Source organism: Etheostoma cragini, chromosome 16 (assembly GCF_013103735.1).
Source record: "Etheostoma cragini isolate CJK2018 chromosome 16, CSU_Ecrag_1.0, whole genome shotgun sequence".
Taxonomy (NCBI): Eukaryota; Metazoa; Chordata; class Actinopteri; order Perciformes; family Percidae; genus Etheostoma; species Etheostoma cragini.
In genome coordinates, this window is record NC_048422.1 from 14,075,353 (window position 1) to 14,092,529 (window position 17,177).

The 17,177-nt window shown below is 41.5% G+C and overlaps 1 protein-coding gene across 1 annotated transcript in view; it reads left to right on the plus strand.

Moving 5' to 3' along the window:
* Positions 1-404: 404 nt before the first annotated feature.
* Positions 405-17,177, plus strand: part of bmpr1bb (bone morphogenetic protein receptor, type IBb) — a 50,396-nt gene continuing 33,623 nt past the window's right edge. Inside the window, exons 1-3 of the mRNA XM_034896933.1 lie at positions 405-608; positions 4,322-4,391; positions 7,890-8,061. The gene's annotated coding sequence lies outside the window, so the exon portion shown is untranslated. The remainder of the gene's footprint in view (positions 609-4,321; positions 4,392-7,889; positions 8,062-17,177) is intronic.

A 17,177-nucleotide genomic window follows, 5' to 3' on the forward strand; every position in this document is an offset into this window, starting at 1 on the left:
AAATCAACTCTTCTTCTTGCAAATACCTTGTTTATGTGTCTTGCACATGCATTTTTAAAGTGTTTAAGTGCATCGAAAGCACTGCAGCAAAGAACTGATGCGTATTTCTTGGTATGTGTGTGTATTATAAATCTGTGGTTACATGATTAATTATGCTGAGACGTTTAAGAGGCAGGCAGGCAGGCACCAGCATGAGCTTTACCTGCTGTGAGAGGGAAAGTACACATCTCCATAGGCACAAGAGTCACACACAAACACACATATTCTTTATTATATGACAACTATTCAGTGTTGGTTATATCAGTCACATTAATTAGGAATGACAGACAGCAGGAAACACATATTCAATGTTAAGTGAATTGAGTCATGGGAGTGTTATCGGAGGAAGTGAGCTGGGCGTATTGACGTGCACTTCTCCAAGACGTCGGAGGTGGGAGCTGTGCGCAGAACGACGCGAGATTTAACCAGCCCAAAATTACGCTTGGTACTCTTGGAAAACTCCGCCGCAAGACGGAGGGACACACATGCAAACAGAACGGAGCACGGTGGAGTTCAAAACAAGACAAACTGGGATCCTGTCGAGCTGCTGTTGAAACGAAAAGGAGACGGTAAGCATACTTTACCTTAGAATAAAAAGACAACCTCAGCAGGCTAATCTGGTTTGAGTTGCAGCAGTTGGTTTGCGGTTGGGATTATCAAACTGTTCTTACTGAAACCAGAGGGCTCCGTAATTAGTTTTCCGTGCTGCTGTTCATTCAAATTCAACCGAAGTGCTTCATGTTGCTGTCTGCGCTGAGTTTGATGCTGTCAGCAGCCGGGGGCGATCAGCGGGACCTCCGACACTGTTATTGGTGGACTCTGTGACGATGATGATGATGATGATGATGGTGATGGTGATGGGGATGCTTCTCAGTTGGGTGACATAATGATGGCCTCTCAGTACATCTTATCGTCTGACCTAAGGGAGAATATCGCTTCTGAACTCCGTTAAGATGAGATGCAGTTGAGTTGATAGGCGTCCTTGACTTATTGAGGTGAAAATAGTTAAAGTAAAGAAGGTCTGTCCAGGTAAAATACAAAATATGATATGAGTTTTAAAACTTGACTTGATCATCTATGACTTGGACATCTATTATATGGCTGGTAAAATATTCCCACCTCAAAGTCCATTTATTAGCTGTTTTGTAACTTTCGATCATATCACATCTTTTTTTATCACCAGTAACAGGTTGCCTTGGAGATGTCAGTGTTCAGATTTCCCTTTTCCATGTTAATTTGAAAGTTGAATTGTTAGTTCAATGCATTGCAATGCAGACGTATTGATGCACTGACAGAAATTAATCGAATATTGCCTATGTTGGTTGTTGATTTTTCGTCCGCTGAATATTTTGTTTCTGCCTTTTGAATGTTGTCTTCTGTGTTCGGCTTGTGTTTCATTCAGACTAGATACAATAAAGAAGGGGATATGTGTGTGTGTGTGTGTGTGTACATGTGTGACTGCTTTGATTTTTCAGTTAAAACCAGGTGTAGCACTATATAATAATATTGAGGAGTTGATGCATGATGACATTGATTTTAATCATTGACAGGATAATCAAATTGAATCATGAGACCAGTGAATACATAATATTAACACTCCTATGAATTATCATTCCAAACCAACCTGGGCCTACAGTCCATCTGCTGTTAAAGATCAATTGATGTGATTGAAAGCTACTAAATGGACGTTTGAGTGAGACTGTTTTCTACACTCCTGCTTCCAAAGTCAAGACGGAGCTTTAAACCTCGAGCTTTATGATTTTTGTGCTCATTTGTCAACTAAGGTTGATTGTGCTCACCAGCGTAGAGGGAGAGTGAAGAAAAAACCCACTTTGTGTGTTAATGTCGGGCAGCGAGCTAAAGACTCCATTGTCAGTCATTGTATAGTGGCATGGTGTCACTGGATATATGTGACTGTTGAATGCATGGCACTAAACCTCTCTGTGCTCTGCAGTTATCCCCTAGCGTCAGTGAACCAGTGCTGAAGTCTGTCACATCACTGAACTCCAGATGTTCACAACAGCATCTTAGAGTGCTGTGCACTGCTGCACCTTATTCAGGTTTGTGGTGTTGTCTTTGATTGCACCGACCGCCCTCTGACTCTCTACAGGACAGAGCAGCCCATTGAAGCAGAGCTGAGTGAGTGTTTTGGGGTAATATTAAACACAGAGAGTGATCAAACCTCCACCCAGTCCTTGCCCTGGCTCTGCCCGTGGCAGGAGTAACGCCTGTCATTAGGCTTACACGATGCGGATGGCATGTCAAGTGAGGGTGCACGGCAAGGCTTTGTGGTCTACCACAGGCTTGAGTGTTTCACTTTGTTGGACTTTCTGGCACTGATGGCTGACACAAAATGTGTGTATGTGTGTGAATTGTACCAACATGCGGCACGAAGTCAGGCCTGTGAAATGGGGTCCTTACAGAGCTTTGTACTGTATGTAGTATAATGTTGGCTAATAGTATTCCAGAAATTAAAATCTTAAACTGAACAGCACTTTCTGTGTGTGCACTTGTTGGCTTCATAATGCACTTCTATGCGAGGTTGATTGAAACCACCACAAATGAGAAAATTAAGGATGACGAGTCCTGAGCCATTTCCAAAAATGAAGGCTTGATGGAAATATGGCTGCAGAAAATCATGACAAGAAGAAAAGATAGTCATATGAATGACTAGATTCTTTATTGTATTACAGGATGTTTACGTATATTGCATATCCTGCCCTTAAACTAGAAATCAGAAGAAACTATGTATTTTTAATACATTACAAATATGACATTAGATCTTTTGCAGGAGGACACCAGCTCTTCTTAGAAACTGTTGCCCCATGTGAGCATACCTGCAGCCACACACACACACACACACACACACACACACACACACACACACACACACACACACACACACACACACACACACACACACACATTCACTCAATGATGCACATAAACACATGAACAAACACTCAGGATCTCAAGTGAATACTTGCCTGAGTCTGGATTGGTCCACAGGGCTAAACTTAGTAAGCTGCAACCCTTCACCCCAGTTTCCTCCCTTATAATTACAGGAAATGAGTCCAGCCAATCAGAGCCGAGATATTTGGTGCATATTAACAAGCTCAATGGAAACAGTATTGTGGGACTGGACAGGTAATGACCAAGTATGGGGGAAGGGTGTTTACCAAAACGTTTGAAGGATGTTAGACATCGGGGAGCGCTAAGGTTTGCAGATTTCTGTCTGAAAGCAGAAGAAACTTAAGTTTTGAGTTTATCACCTCGCACTCTAGCTTTAAGCAGTCTGTCATGTAATATGAGCACAGTGACTGCCAGACGGGTCAAATGCTGGAGCTACAGTATGTCAAGAGAGACAAACTGTCAAGAGATTCAGTCCCAGGCAGACTTTATTCAATATCTTTACCAGCTGCCAGCAAATGTCTTCTACACACACACTCACACACACACACACACACAGTGACAGAGGGCCATCTCATATCAAGGCTTTCTACAGGTATGGCTTTTCCATCTGTCATTTATTCACTGATTTCTGCCAGTGGTTGGCTGTTCTTCCCACACACTACCACTGTATGTCACACCCATACATGTCAAGGGAAAAATGCAGTCACACTGCCTTATTTTCTTTGTAACAACACTGTCAACACCAATGCTGCCTGCTATTCCGGCCTGTGCTTGCATTAGCCATGTCGTTTTCTTGAGAAAGGTAGTCTGGGTAATCACTTTGTGGCCAAAGTTCTTTACCCGAGTTTGAATTTTCAACGTAGAGATAAACTGATCACTGAGAGAGTATTACCTCCTCTAGCTCCCGTCAGCTAGGAAGTACATGCATAATGCAGCTGATCTTGTTCCACTTAGGAATAATTTTCTTCTTACCTGTAGGCTCCACCGGCTCTTTGACAATTTAATCAGTGACTAGAGCTGAGTACAGATGCCCAGCTCACTGTTTCATCTATAATCACCAAAGAGAGTCAAATGCAGGCAACAGGAATTACTTAAAGCTGCTCTGCTCTTTGCCTGGAAGGTCAGCAACCATGTGAGAAAAAGCTGACATCCTGTTATTAGAGAGAAAGGCAAAAAAGGAGAAAGAGGTACAGGATGAGTGGGGGATGATTGAAGACCGACGAACAGTAGAGGATAACGGGTAATTTGCATGATTGTGTGAAAGTCAAAGTGGGGAGGTGACTTGAGCTTAAAATTTAGTCTTAGTCCTTTCAGTTAGATATGGCAGACATATGAGCTCCTTCTAATAACTCAACTTTTTTTCTTCCAGGAAAAAACAACTGCTGGAGCAGTAGCTGGGTACAGTGACAGGATGCTTTCTGATGACATATGTGTGGATGGTGAGTCAAGCTTTTTCTCTGCCACTCTGTATATGTTGTTTTCCAACTAAATAAAAATTCCTATGAATTGAATGACATAGCACATGCTTTATGTGTAATGTCATTAATGTAAAACTGAGACATATTGATAAATGTTCAATATAAACTCTCAAATCAAATTTTAGAGTGCTTTCACTTGATGTTTAAACCAATGATATTTTGAAGAAAGTGAAATCCAAAGCTAAAAGCTGTATTGATCGAGATAGACTGAGGGTTGATTCTCCTGCAGTAGCGATAGTATTTGGCTGGGTTGATCCTGTGTGTGTGTGTGTGTGCATGTGCGTGTGCGAGGGTATTCTCTGATTTATAATGCCGTCTCGGCAGCAATTTTCCTCCAAAGTAGCAAGCTAATTGACTTTCTGCTGAGCATGTGGACGGCTATGTAAAATAAACCCAACTGACTATAATAAAATCCTGTTTTCTCCTCTAAAATAGCAGGCCGGACACAAACTCCGTCTACCAACGACCGGAGTGCCTGATATGAAAGATATCAACATCTGATAGAATGTTGTACATTTTAGAAACTCTCAGAAGCTTTGATTTCACTTGCTTAATTTACCATAGCGGTGCAGGGATTGTTAATGCCTGGTCATGTGTATGAAAGAGGAAACATTTTTATCTAACAGTGTCTAACAAAGAATTTTTATTCTTGCAAAAATAATAATACAGCAATTTCTAGTCATTTGTGACAGATTTGGAAATTTTTGTCTTGTCAAATAGCCTATAGAGATGCAGCGGTTTACCGATTTCACTAATAACCACGCTTTAAAACGTCACAGCAAACTAATGGTAAAGACTGTTACCAGTTAGCTAGCAAACTAACGTCAGCCTGTTTAATGTTAACGGTAACAGAGTCGTTAACGGAGTCAGAAGCCGACAATTGTTTTTACAGTGAGTGAGCTGAACGTTAAGTTCGTTTGAGTCAAAACTATGCAACGGTTCAAACATGTCACTGACGTTACCACTTAAAGGTCCTATGACATGGTGCTCTTTGGATGCTTTTATATATGGCTTAGTGGTCCCCTAATGCCATATCTGAAGTCTCTTTCCCAAAATTCAGCCTTGGTAAAGAATTACAGCCACCAGGGCACCCAGATAGCTCAGTGGGTAGAGCGGGTGCCCACATACAGAGGTTTGCTCCTCGACGCAGCGGGCCCGGGCCCGAATCCAGCCTGCGGCCCTTTTGCTGCATGTCACTCCCCCTCTCTCTCTCCCCCTTTCACACATCTTCGTCTGTCTGTCTAATAAAGGGAAAAAACCCTGAAAAATAACTTTAAAAAGAATTACAGCCACCAGAACCAGTCCCACAATGAGCTTTCCTTAGTATGTGCCATTTCTGAGTCTGTAGCTTTTGAGGAGGAGAGGGGGGGGGGGCAAGGTGGAGGCTGGGGATGTGGTACCAACTGCCACTCTGCTCGTTTGAAAGACACAATGTCTCTCATAGGTGGGCGGAATTCTCTGGTCAGGCAAAACAGAGAAAGGGAGGTAACCTAGCCCCTTATTACCTCATAAGGGGCAATATTCCAGATTGGCCCATCTGAACTTTTTCTGAAAGGCAGAGCAGGATACCCAGGGCTCTGTTTACACCTGTCGCCATTTCTAGCCACTGGGGGACCATAGGGAGGCTGGGGGAACGCATATTAATGTTAAAAAATCTCAAAAAGTAAAATGTTCATGCCATGGGAACTTTTAACATTACCTACTTAGTCACTTCTCTTCATCCCATGTGGGACATAAGGCTGCAAAGAGATCTCTCCATCGCATGTATTCCTTGGCAACATACTGCACATCTCCCTGTGACAGGTGCATCTTGTCTCTGAGCAGCTCCTCCAAATTTCTGTCATACCAGCTAACAGGCCCGTTTCTAGTCCAAAAAAGTCTGCACTGTTGTCAACTTGCCCTTTGTTTGTGGTGTGACTGATTCACCTCCTAGTCTCTAATGGTTTTAGATGAATTTAAATAAAGGTTTGATTATATTCAAAACTATTATTGTGTTATTTCTGCTTCAAAAGTTAACATTAAATAACATTAAAATCTAGTGTTGTAGTGTGTTCATGAAATATAGTTCATTAGCAGTGAAATTATTGAATGCATAATAAATAAACAAACAAAATATATAATGTAGCATCCCTTGTCAAAAAGAAATATTGGGAGATTTTGAGTATATGCATTAAGTGCATTGCAGCGCAAAAAAATCATTGTTCATTTTGGAATCTGAGTTTACAGATACCTTGTATGTTTTTGCCCCTAGATTTCAACAGTAAACCAGCGTACTGCAGGGGATCCAGGGAAAGGCATCGTTAAATTAGCATTCCTTTTACATTAACCAATGAACTTGTCACTACAGGACCTATCATAAACAGCGGAATATGCTGACACAGCTCAAATGTAGGGATGTTGGGTATACAGACGGGAGCCGAACCCATGCAGGGCTGAGAAAAATAGAGTTACTGTACCTAAGAGAGGACAATAGCAGCCTGTTTATATGTCAGTAGAGGCTTGCTCTGATTCCTTCTGTGACAGTGACCTGCTGGCAGGAAAGTAAAGCGGCTTGAGGTTTGAGTTGGAGAGTAACTCATACCCTTAAAGAATGTCAAGAATCCTTGTGTTAAAGTTCACACTGGATCACCATCTGCAGCAGGATCCTGGCAAATAAAAGACATCTGTGTGTGTGTGAGTCGGTGTCTGTGTGTGTATGCGTATGAAAAGGAAGCTAGAGACAGAAAACAAAAGAATATCACGCAAATATTATTACTGTATTTGGAGGTCATTGAGTACTATTTCATGCGTCTGTTTTAAAAACTATGTTCAGATAACAAATCTAACGGTGGACAGTCTCTCCTTCTCAGGTATGCGCGTAACTAACAAGCAGGTAGCAGGCAGGATGTCGGCCCATCATTATGCCCTAACTGTGTTTTATTAAGGAAAAAGACAGGTCAACTGTTTCAGCTGAAAGGGAAAGTCAGAGAATCAACACTCATTGCTCTGTTAGTTCAGCGCCGTACCCAGCTGTGACTCAGTGTGTTCTTTTGCTGAAACAATATTGCCTCAAGGTTACAGGAGTATATTTTGTGACACTTGCCTAAAGTTTATAATTTCTCATATCTCCATAAAGAAGGGGTTTCTGTGCACCACACTCAAAATACATCAACGTGATCTCCCTCGACAGTTTGATCTTTCAACAGATTGATCTGGAAAAGCTTTGTTCTGAATTCTTGCAAGTCTGCTCCACCATAGTGTGACCCTATTCGGCACCGTATCCGATTCTGCAAGTGAACCTCATGCTTGTCCGCTGAATAGCAAGTGACAGCGAGTGCCACTCCGTCTGAGAAACAGACATGGAGAAACAGATGAAGTCAATTTCTGTCTTGCTCTTGTTTTTCCTGTTGCTCAGCCCTGTGTTTATGATGAAACAGATTGCGAAATAGGTTTCATATGTGCATGTCTTTTCCCCCATAGATTCGGGAGAGGGCAGAGGGCATTTAGAGTCGTACGTGTGAGGCCTTATGCAGGGAGATGTGCTGACATCATCGAGCTTTGCATTGTCAACTGGAGGATAAAGACGGATCAGGAGGATGCTGCAGTGAAGATTCAGATTCAGATCAAGTCGGGTTTGCATAGATCACATCAGGTGAGTCTGCCCTCTGGGTGACATCACTTACCAATGCAACGCTAATCCCTTAATCAAAGACTCTGGCGCATCCTGGAACAGCAGGACAGGATGGAGTGTGTGGAGTATTAAAAACAGTGTTATCTCAGCTGTCTTCAGTGTTTTTGAGAAAGCTTCTGTTGTCATGTTTGGTTTACAAAGGCGCACTGCACTAGAAACAAGCCACACACACACAATAATACATCACATTTCAATCCCTGCCAGGTTTGGATTAACATTAGATAACGTTGAACTAAATTACTATTGCAAATAAAGGTGAGTCATGTTTCGCTAGCTTGCATGTCAATTTGTGGTACTTGTCAACCCAAATTTGCTGTATGTATGCAGTTAGTCTGCCACATTCCCGGTGGGTACTTTTCACTTATGACAACTGTTTTGGCTTGAGTTGTCATGATTTTCCAGACTTTCCCCCATGACATTTTTAATGTTTATTTTTGACCAGTTCTCCCTTGCAGTTTGGCCTGAGATACTTTGTCCTTTTTGGAGCTATAATAGGTGTCTTGTGTTACTTTGAAAATATCAAAGATGGTTAACCCCTTCTTTTTCTAGCTAAACATACTGCTACAGTAACTGGCATGCTGCCCTAAATGGACCACCTTGGTAGCAGTGCGCCTGAGACAGATACAGACTTCCTTAATAGCCTCAATTGACTGTATGGGGAAAACAAACCTTTCAACTGCTTGATGAAATGCTTTTTAAGGATTGGTCTGTACTGTAGCACTGTATTATTTCATATTTGACTCACAAAAACATTTTCATTTATACTGTCATGTTGATTTGTAAATCTACAAACAAGTGTGTGACATTACAGTTCAAACCAAGACTTGATTTAGACATTCGGAGCATTTTTCTGCTTTTCAAATCAACTTTCAGGAAGAAAAACAAGTTAGCCACACCAATCACTCATTCTTCTTCATCTTTAGTTACGGTTCCTGTACAGTCTGAGAGGAGGCCGGTCTCTCTCTCCTTGCCTATCCAAGTCTGGCCTCTTCGGCGGCTCTGAGAGCTTTACCCAGAGGAGAGGCTGGATCGGATTACAATAAAAAGACAAAGAGAGAGAGTAGCGGCTAGCTAACCTGCTACAGCCTGGATTGTTATTGTAGGTGTTCAAGAGCAGACACAGCTGTTAATTACCTCTACGTAGGTGGACACGTTGAGCTGCAAATGCACATGAATGGCCTCATACAAGTGCATTTTGGCATGTCAGAATACACAGATTAGGATTTAAGGATCAGACGACAGTTTCAGGGTTCATACTCTTGGTCTGTAGAATCCTCTCGTTGAATCTTGTATTTGCTTTGGCCTTTTTGCTACATGTCTGTTTGAGAAAGGCTTAGTCCGTTTCAGTCCTGCAGCCTAGAGCAGGAAGCCACATCTGTCGACAGGGCAAGGGAAATGTGTAATATTGAATATATTTTTTATCCGTGCTGTTTGAATGAGAGTGAGACCAGTCAATGAAAATGCTGTTAAATGGTCTTAAACAAATGTGTATAATTTGTTTTTGACATTGGGGCTCAGGTGTGCCTGGGTAGCTCCCTTGGTATAGCGTGCGCCCATATAAAGAGGCTCATTCCTCGACGCAGTGACCTGCGGCCCTTTGCTTCATGTCATTCCTCCTCTTTTACCTTTTTATGTCTAAAGCTGTCCTGTCAAAAAACAAAGGCCTTAAAATGCCAGAAACTGGGGGTCAGCTGTATATATTCAATTCTTTCAAAATTGGCAACCAAGTTGAATATCAGCTCCTGCCCAGAAGCTTTAAAGTAGCAAAAAGTATAACACAATAATCACAACGTATAATTCAGGTTACTTATTGGATTTCATAAGAAATAATTCTAGTGTATTCAGTGATATGGTTGTTGTTGTTTGAAGCCCATAGTTTCCATTTAGATTCCAGATAGATGGACACATTGACATCTGTCCATCATTTAATCAGTATTGATATTTAATTAGTATTGGACAATAATCATACTTGCACTGCAGAGATAAAGGCTGGAGCATTCATACCTGGTTTAGCTCATCTCTGTCTGTCTCACTTAGTGCTGCTTCAGCTCCTTCCTCTTCTTGTCAACACACATCAATCACATCATCATATGCTGAAATGGCATAAAAGGTGATGAGTATTCACTGTCAGTTATTTCAATTTGAGAAAAAAAGACTAGTGGTCGTTGAGTGACTAGCCTGCAAGTGATACTTGTTTTGAGAAAATGTTCATGTGAATTACAACAATAGCAGTTAGTTTTTTTTAACTGCCCTTTATCGCAAGTGTGTCTCTCTTTTAGAGTTTGTGTTCACTCCCTAAAATTTTATGAGGTGTTTGTGTGTGTGTTTGTGTGTGTGTGTTTGTGTGTTAATGAACAGCTGCTGCTCCTTTTCTTCACCTGTGTAATGCGACTTTGAATAACACAACAGTCGTTATCTTGTACTACTCGTAAAGATCAAATTTAATTAACAATTGCACCGGTTTCGAGCACACAACTTTCTCTGGCAAGCATTTGAAATATAAGCAACGTTTGTCTCGAGTGCCAACATGTTGTGGCTTTATTGGTTTCCTGATTCAAGTTTAACCTGAATAGGTTTGATTTTTACACACATACAGAGACACACAGTTTTTTGCTTCTGGACACAAAGTGGTCAAGGTGGTGGGTGTTCCCCACCTTTTCAAACCTGTTTATTTTACTTTTTAAAAGCGCTACAAATTAAGTAAGTGACTTTGGGTGGACTGTTTTATGGGAGTACACATGGGGGAGAAGAAGGGAGCTGAGAGGAAAAACCTTGAACGTGAAAATGACTGGAACTCTGAGGGTTTTCAAAACAAAACTCAAGATTTCATTACACATACCTGGACAACTAAGGGCATGGAAAAAGAACTCCCTGCGTGCGCACATGTACACACACACGCACACACACGCATGCACTCAACAGCTGGGTTGGTCAGAGAAATAATAAGAATAATGTAAACTAAATAGAACAGAGACAACTCCCAGCCAACAGAGCCAACACGTGTCGGCAGCTTCAGATATATGCAGAACCCCTGGTCATCAATCACAGACAGGAGGCCCTCAGTCGCACTGACAGGCTCGGACAGAGAGGAGGTAGAGTTTTTTTGGCAGCTTTCTATGTGTGGTCGGGCTGGTGGCGGCTGTGTTCCCAGACCCGACTACAGCAGGTTTGGTTTGGATTCCCCCAAGGCGTTTAAGACTGACTGATGAGGAGGCATCGCATCAAACCAATGTCAACAACTGAGTAAAGCAAATAGTCATCACTTGTCAATATGGCCGGTTGGCAGCGCTCACACAGGTCCTCCTCAGTGTTATGTTATTAGCTTTTGGTGTTGGTGTAAGCTGTGCATCCTGAAAACCATCAATGTGTGTGTCGTGGGAATATTCTTGCGGTGGCTTGACTGTTTACTGGTAACAGTATAACTGCAACCAGTAAATTGGCCTAAACCAAGCAAAACAGAGCAGAGGGAGACAAGACAGTCCTGAGGGGCCAAACTGGAGTTTAGTCCCTAAAATTGAACCTTCACCAGAGTTCAGAAGGACAAGGAGGGATTCAGGGATACAAAGACTTGGGGGTTGGGAGATCTTCTGGCTAAGACAAAGCCCTGAGGGTTTCTGCTCTGAGAGCTTAGTTCGTCTGTGTAAACAGTGAGAGTTTCTGTGTGTGTGTCTGTGTGTCTGTATGTGTGCACGTGCAAAGCCTACCAAGTGTATGGATCTGGAAAAGAAGAATCAATAGTTAATATATAATAATGTTGTTTATTTTCTTTAGTGGCTCTCAACCTGGTGGTTAAGACCTCTGGTGGTCAAGACCTCTAAGGGGGTTTTCAAGTATTTTTCTGTTGTCTCTCTGCCTCTATATTTTGACAAACTGTATATTTTCAGCCTCATTTGAATATTCATTAATAGAGAGAAGTTTATTCCCAAAGGTTGCTTGTATGACCATTTGATTGACAATCCTGTTTCCATGCTACAGAGCAACTGTGGCTGAGGTCCCCCACGACAATACATTTTCCTCTGTGTCAAGTCTTAAGACTAAGATAAGCTAATTGTCTCCTGGCTCTAGCTTCATATTTAGATTTTAGAGAACAAACATGAAAAGTGATGTTGATCCTCTCAACTACTCTTCAGCAAGAAAGTGAATATGTGTGTTATTCAAACTGTAAGTATTTCCTAATAATTTTATAATTTAATTTATTGGTGTGCACGAAAATGCAACAGTCTTTAAAATCATAAATTTGACTTTTGGGAAGACTTTGAAGTTACAGTGCTTTCTTGAACTGCTCTGGATCTATTGTTTCAGTTCATAAGTTACCGCTGAAACCTAAGCAGGCCGTAATTCTCTTATCCACAGACACAAGTTAATACTGTGGACCCAGGACAAATGGAGTTCATCATCATCTTGATGTTTTCAACCCCCCGTGAGTTGACTGGATGTCTCCCTGCGTCCAATCGTTTCTTCACCCACTGTCTGTCTGTATTAGACACAGGCTGACAGGACAGCTGTCTTTGTATCTCGTCTTGGTCCATGTTTGAATGCACAAGGTTGCATGTGGGCCTTTGCAATATATCTGGCATGGCTAATTAATGTTATGTGGCTTGTTTGACTGAGTACGCAGCCTCCCGTGTCAGTCTCTGATATTGACACTGCACCCAAAAGGGGAATCATCACCAAGGAATTTGGCAGGCTTTGATCACAGGGCTATCCAGTGGGGGTGCAGGGTTAATGCGCTGTGTGAAAAAGAAAACATGACAGTCAATCAGACTTTATTTATGCAGCACTTTTCATACATGTCACTGTAGTACAAAGTGCTTCCTACCCCCCAATGCAGTGAATGAATAGAAGAGGAATCTAAATCAAATCAATATTTGCTGTGACCACCTTTTGTCTTCAAAACATCAATTCTTCTAGGTACACTTTCACACAGTTTTTGAAGGAACTTGGTTGGTAGATGGTTCCACACATTGTGGAGAACTATTCACAGATCTTCTGTGGGTGTAGGCTTCCTCAAATCCTTCTGTCTCTTCATGTAATCCCAGACACACTCAATGATGTTGAGGTCAGGGCTCTGTGAGGGCACTTCCAGAACTTCTTGTTCTTCTTTACACTGAAGATAGTTCTTAATGACCTTGGCTGTATGTTTAGGGTTGTTGTCCTGCTGCAGAATTAATTTGCGGCCAATCATACGCCTCCCTGATGGTAGTGCGTGATGGATAATTATCTGCCTGTATTTCTCAGCATTGAGGACACTATTAATCCTGAACAAATCTCCAATTTTATTTGCAGAAATATAGCCCCAAACTTGCAGGGAACCTCCACAATGCTTCACTGTGTCCTGTAGACACTCATTATTGTATGTACCAACTGCCTTCTGCTACAGCCAAATATTTCAGATTTTAACTCATCAGACCAGAGCACCTGCTGCTATTTTTCTGCACCCCATGTTTTCGTGCATAGTTGAATCACTTGGCATTGTTTCCATGTCTGAGGCTTTTTGGCTGCAACTCTTCCATGAAGACCACTTCTGGCCAGACTTCTCAGGACAGTAGATGGGTAAACCTGGGTCCCACTAGTTTCTGCCAGTTCTGAGCTGATGTCACTGCTGGACATCTTCTGATTTTGAAGGTAAATAAACTTGATGGGTTTTTCATCTGCTGCACTAAATTTCCTTGCCAACCACTGCTTCTATGAACCTCAACATTGCCTGACTTTTTGCAAGTGTACCTTTAAGAATTGATGCTGGTTTGAAGGCAAAGGGTAGTAACACCAAATATTGATTTTTCTTTTGTTCGCTCAATTTGCGTTTTGTAAATTGATAAAAACAAACTCTCATTATTCATATTTTTGAAAGCATTCTTAGTTTACAGCCTTTTTTCACACCTACCCAAGACTTTTGCACTGTAAAAAAAGTCCCTGTTAGCCTAAAACATATTAGAAAGTAGTCTTTATCAAAAATGTTTCTCTTGCAACATCCTGGCATTAATAATAAACATATGTTAAGAGAGAATGCAGTCTCACATGGTTACATTTCAAAGGTCATTTAAGGTGTTCTTGTCACGAATGCTATGGCTGCTCTATAGTTCACAATTTCAACTTTAAACTTTTAAGTGAAATGATACCTGTGGGGTAATACCCATGGACCAGATAGGAATATAGAGTCTTAGATGTTTTAAGGATCTAGGGTTCATACGTCTGTGTTGGGTGGGTCTTACAGGGAAATGGGCCTTGTATCAGCACTGCATACCAGCTCTAAGATAAAGCTGAAAAGGAACAGTTTTCTATAAGAACCTGTAGAGTGGGAGGAAATGGCCATCCATCATGGATAGCATGTGGTGACATCTCTCTCTCTCTCTCTCTCTCTCTTTCTCGCTCTCTCTCCAGACACACAAAATGTCTGGCTTCTAATTTGTCCCATCAGATCACATTGTTTCCTTTTTAAATGCCATTTATCACTACGTCTTGTCAGGCTTTTACCTATATTTTTCATTGACTTTTTCACCTTAATAAAATTCTCAATTTTACTAAATATAGCTCAGTTACATAATGTAACAACTGACTGAAAGAGGAATACAAATGGGCCAATTCTGGAAGGCATCTAATAAATGTAGACTTTTCTGCAATGTGGCATACGTTTCTGCGAAGCTTTGCATTGGCCTTGCACGTTCCCATATATGCATAATTACAAAAGTGTGTTGGACCAACTTGGAATGTCTTTTCAAGTGGCGCAGACAATTTCCACCAACTCCAAGTCCAATCCTCTGTAGCCTAGCAAACACTTTTATCTTTAGCAACATAAAACAGTAGACATAAAAGTATTAGAGTGTAGACTCTCGGCCCTAAACAGCACATGGATCCTTGTTTTTTAGGTCCAAACTCAAAACATATCTGTTTCGGCTGGCTTTTAATACGTAGCACTGGTGTGAACTTGTAATTCTTTTGTTTCTTTGTAACCTTTTCTGATTTTACTGTTTTCTATGTTCACTCTTTCTATTGTATGATGCGATTTTACTCCTTCGGATGTTAAGCCCTTTGGATACCTGCTTGTTGCTGTAAACTGCTATTTAAACACATTTTAATTGATTGATTGATCTACTTCATCATTAAAAACTGAAACGGAAAGGGAAAAGTGTGAAAGTTTTACTCCAATGTAGAATCCTTGTCAATTCAACTTTCCTCTTACAAACCTCCCTAACGAGGACTGTTTGCCTCTGCACCATGCACCATAATTTATCGGCGAGCCCCGTAATCCACCACAGCTGCTCAACTGTAAATACAATTAACCCCAGTAATTGTGTGATGTTGACTTTGGGTTTTTGTACACTTTCTCACTGACTGCCGGTAGCCCGTGCTCTCCGAGGATGACATCATGGGGTTTCAGGTTGCCCGCTGTGCCTTGGGTTTCCAGATCCATGTTGTGAATAGACACTTATTCCCTCCGCTCAAAATGATGCATACATACGCAGTCGACTGACCTATCTGCCACCTCCGCTGTGAGCTCAAAGTTTGTTATTGCCTCAGTTAAGATGTGTTGACAGATGAGGCAGATGTGTGTTCCCTCTTGTAGACAGTGTTTTCAAAGTTGAAAAGCTCTGGAATTAGTTGAGTAAAGAGAATAATTTGGTATCATGGCAATCTAGGGAAATTGTTTATGTTGAAGAAGCCTGTGTTGTCAATTAAGGAATACTGTTGTATGTACTGTGTGTGTGTTATTATGGGGAGTGCAGTGTGTGTGCCTGCTCACATTTTTATTCCCCCTTGTTTTCAGAAGAGGGGGCCAACAATTCCCTCTGGAAGAGAATGCAGTGTCCAGAACCACATTCAAAGCTGTTTGTTTGTTTGTTATGTGGACCATTTAATAACCACCAAGGCAGTGAGGCAGGCATTCATTGCACAGGATCACTTCCTTCTGACTCAACCAGCATTAGGTACAATTTAAAAAATAGACCATATAGCTTAGTGTGGATTGGTCTTAAAGCTCTTGTTCCAGGCAGCGCAGAGCATGCTCTCCTTAAGTGTCAGTCATTCTGTCAATCATCTATTTTGGTTGTTCAAAGTCAAAGGAGCCGGAAAAGTCAACCTCTTGCACTGGAATGTCAAATAAGCAGTGTGGCTCAGCTTTCCTCTGTTTTATTTTTCCACTCCCCGCATGGACACACCTGAGGTCTATTTCACAAAACCTAGATAGCAGATTAAGCAGGGATATTCCAGTTATCCTGGCTCATTTTAGCCTTGACTCGGTTTCAGAAAAGAAGAGGTACCTAAGTTCCCGTGGAGATGTATTCTGTGCAGCTAGCCCGGTCCTGACCAGGATCTTAAGGTTAGCCATGAACGTGCATCTGTTCAAATTACTAGTCAAGCCTTGCATTATCGGTTATCCTGGATTTGTAAATTCAGCTTTTGTGAAATAGACCCCTGGTGATGTCAGCTGTCAGCTACTGGAACAACTCAGAACACACACACACTCACACACACACAAACTTGCCTACAAATCAGAGGCATCTTAAAGAAAGTTCTGCCTTTCAAAACTTTATTTGGTTTTCTGGTTTCTGCCTAGTAGTAGTTTAATGTTAAAACGTGATGATATAAAGAGATTTAGCTGGTTTATGTATTTAACTGTCTGACAGGCAAGCTGGAAACTTTGGAAATCATCTGGCTTCATGAGGGAAAACCTTTTCATCACTTAAGAATTGAACACACTTAAAAACAAGGCGTGAAGCAAGGGATTTGTTCGTAATCCTGTATTGATCCATCTGAGACGCGCTGTCTGGTGACTGGGCTGACAGTCTGCCATACCTACATGCACACAGTCACGCTGGCTGCATGCCTCACCACATCTAAGTATAGAAGTTAATACAAGCAGAGGCCCATTTGTGGCACATTTAATGGTACCTAGTGGAGTCGTTATCTGGGTCGAGAGTGGGCAATTCCGCTGTATACTGTTTTTCAGTATAAATGCCAGCTTGTTGTTTGAATGCCTGTGTGGACATTTAGCGGTTGCTGACTAACACACTGCCTCCATCTATCCTAATCAAACTAAACTGCACTAGAGGGAGAAGTCAGCTACTTTAGAATAAGTA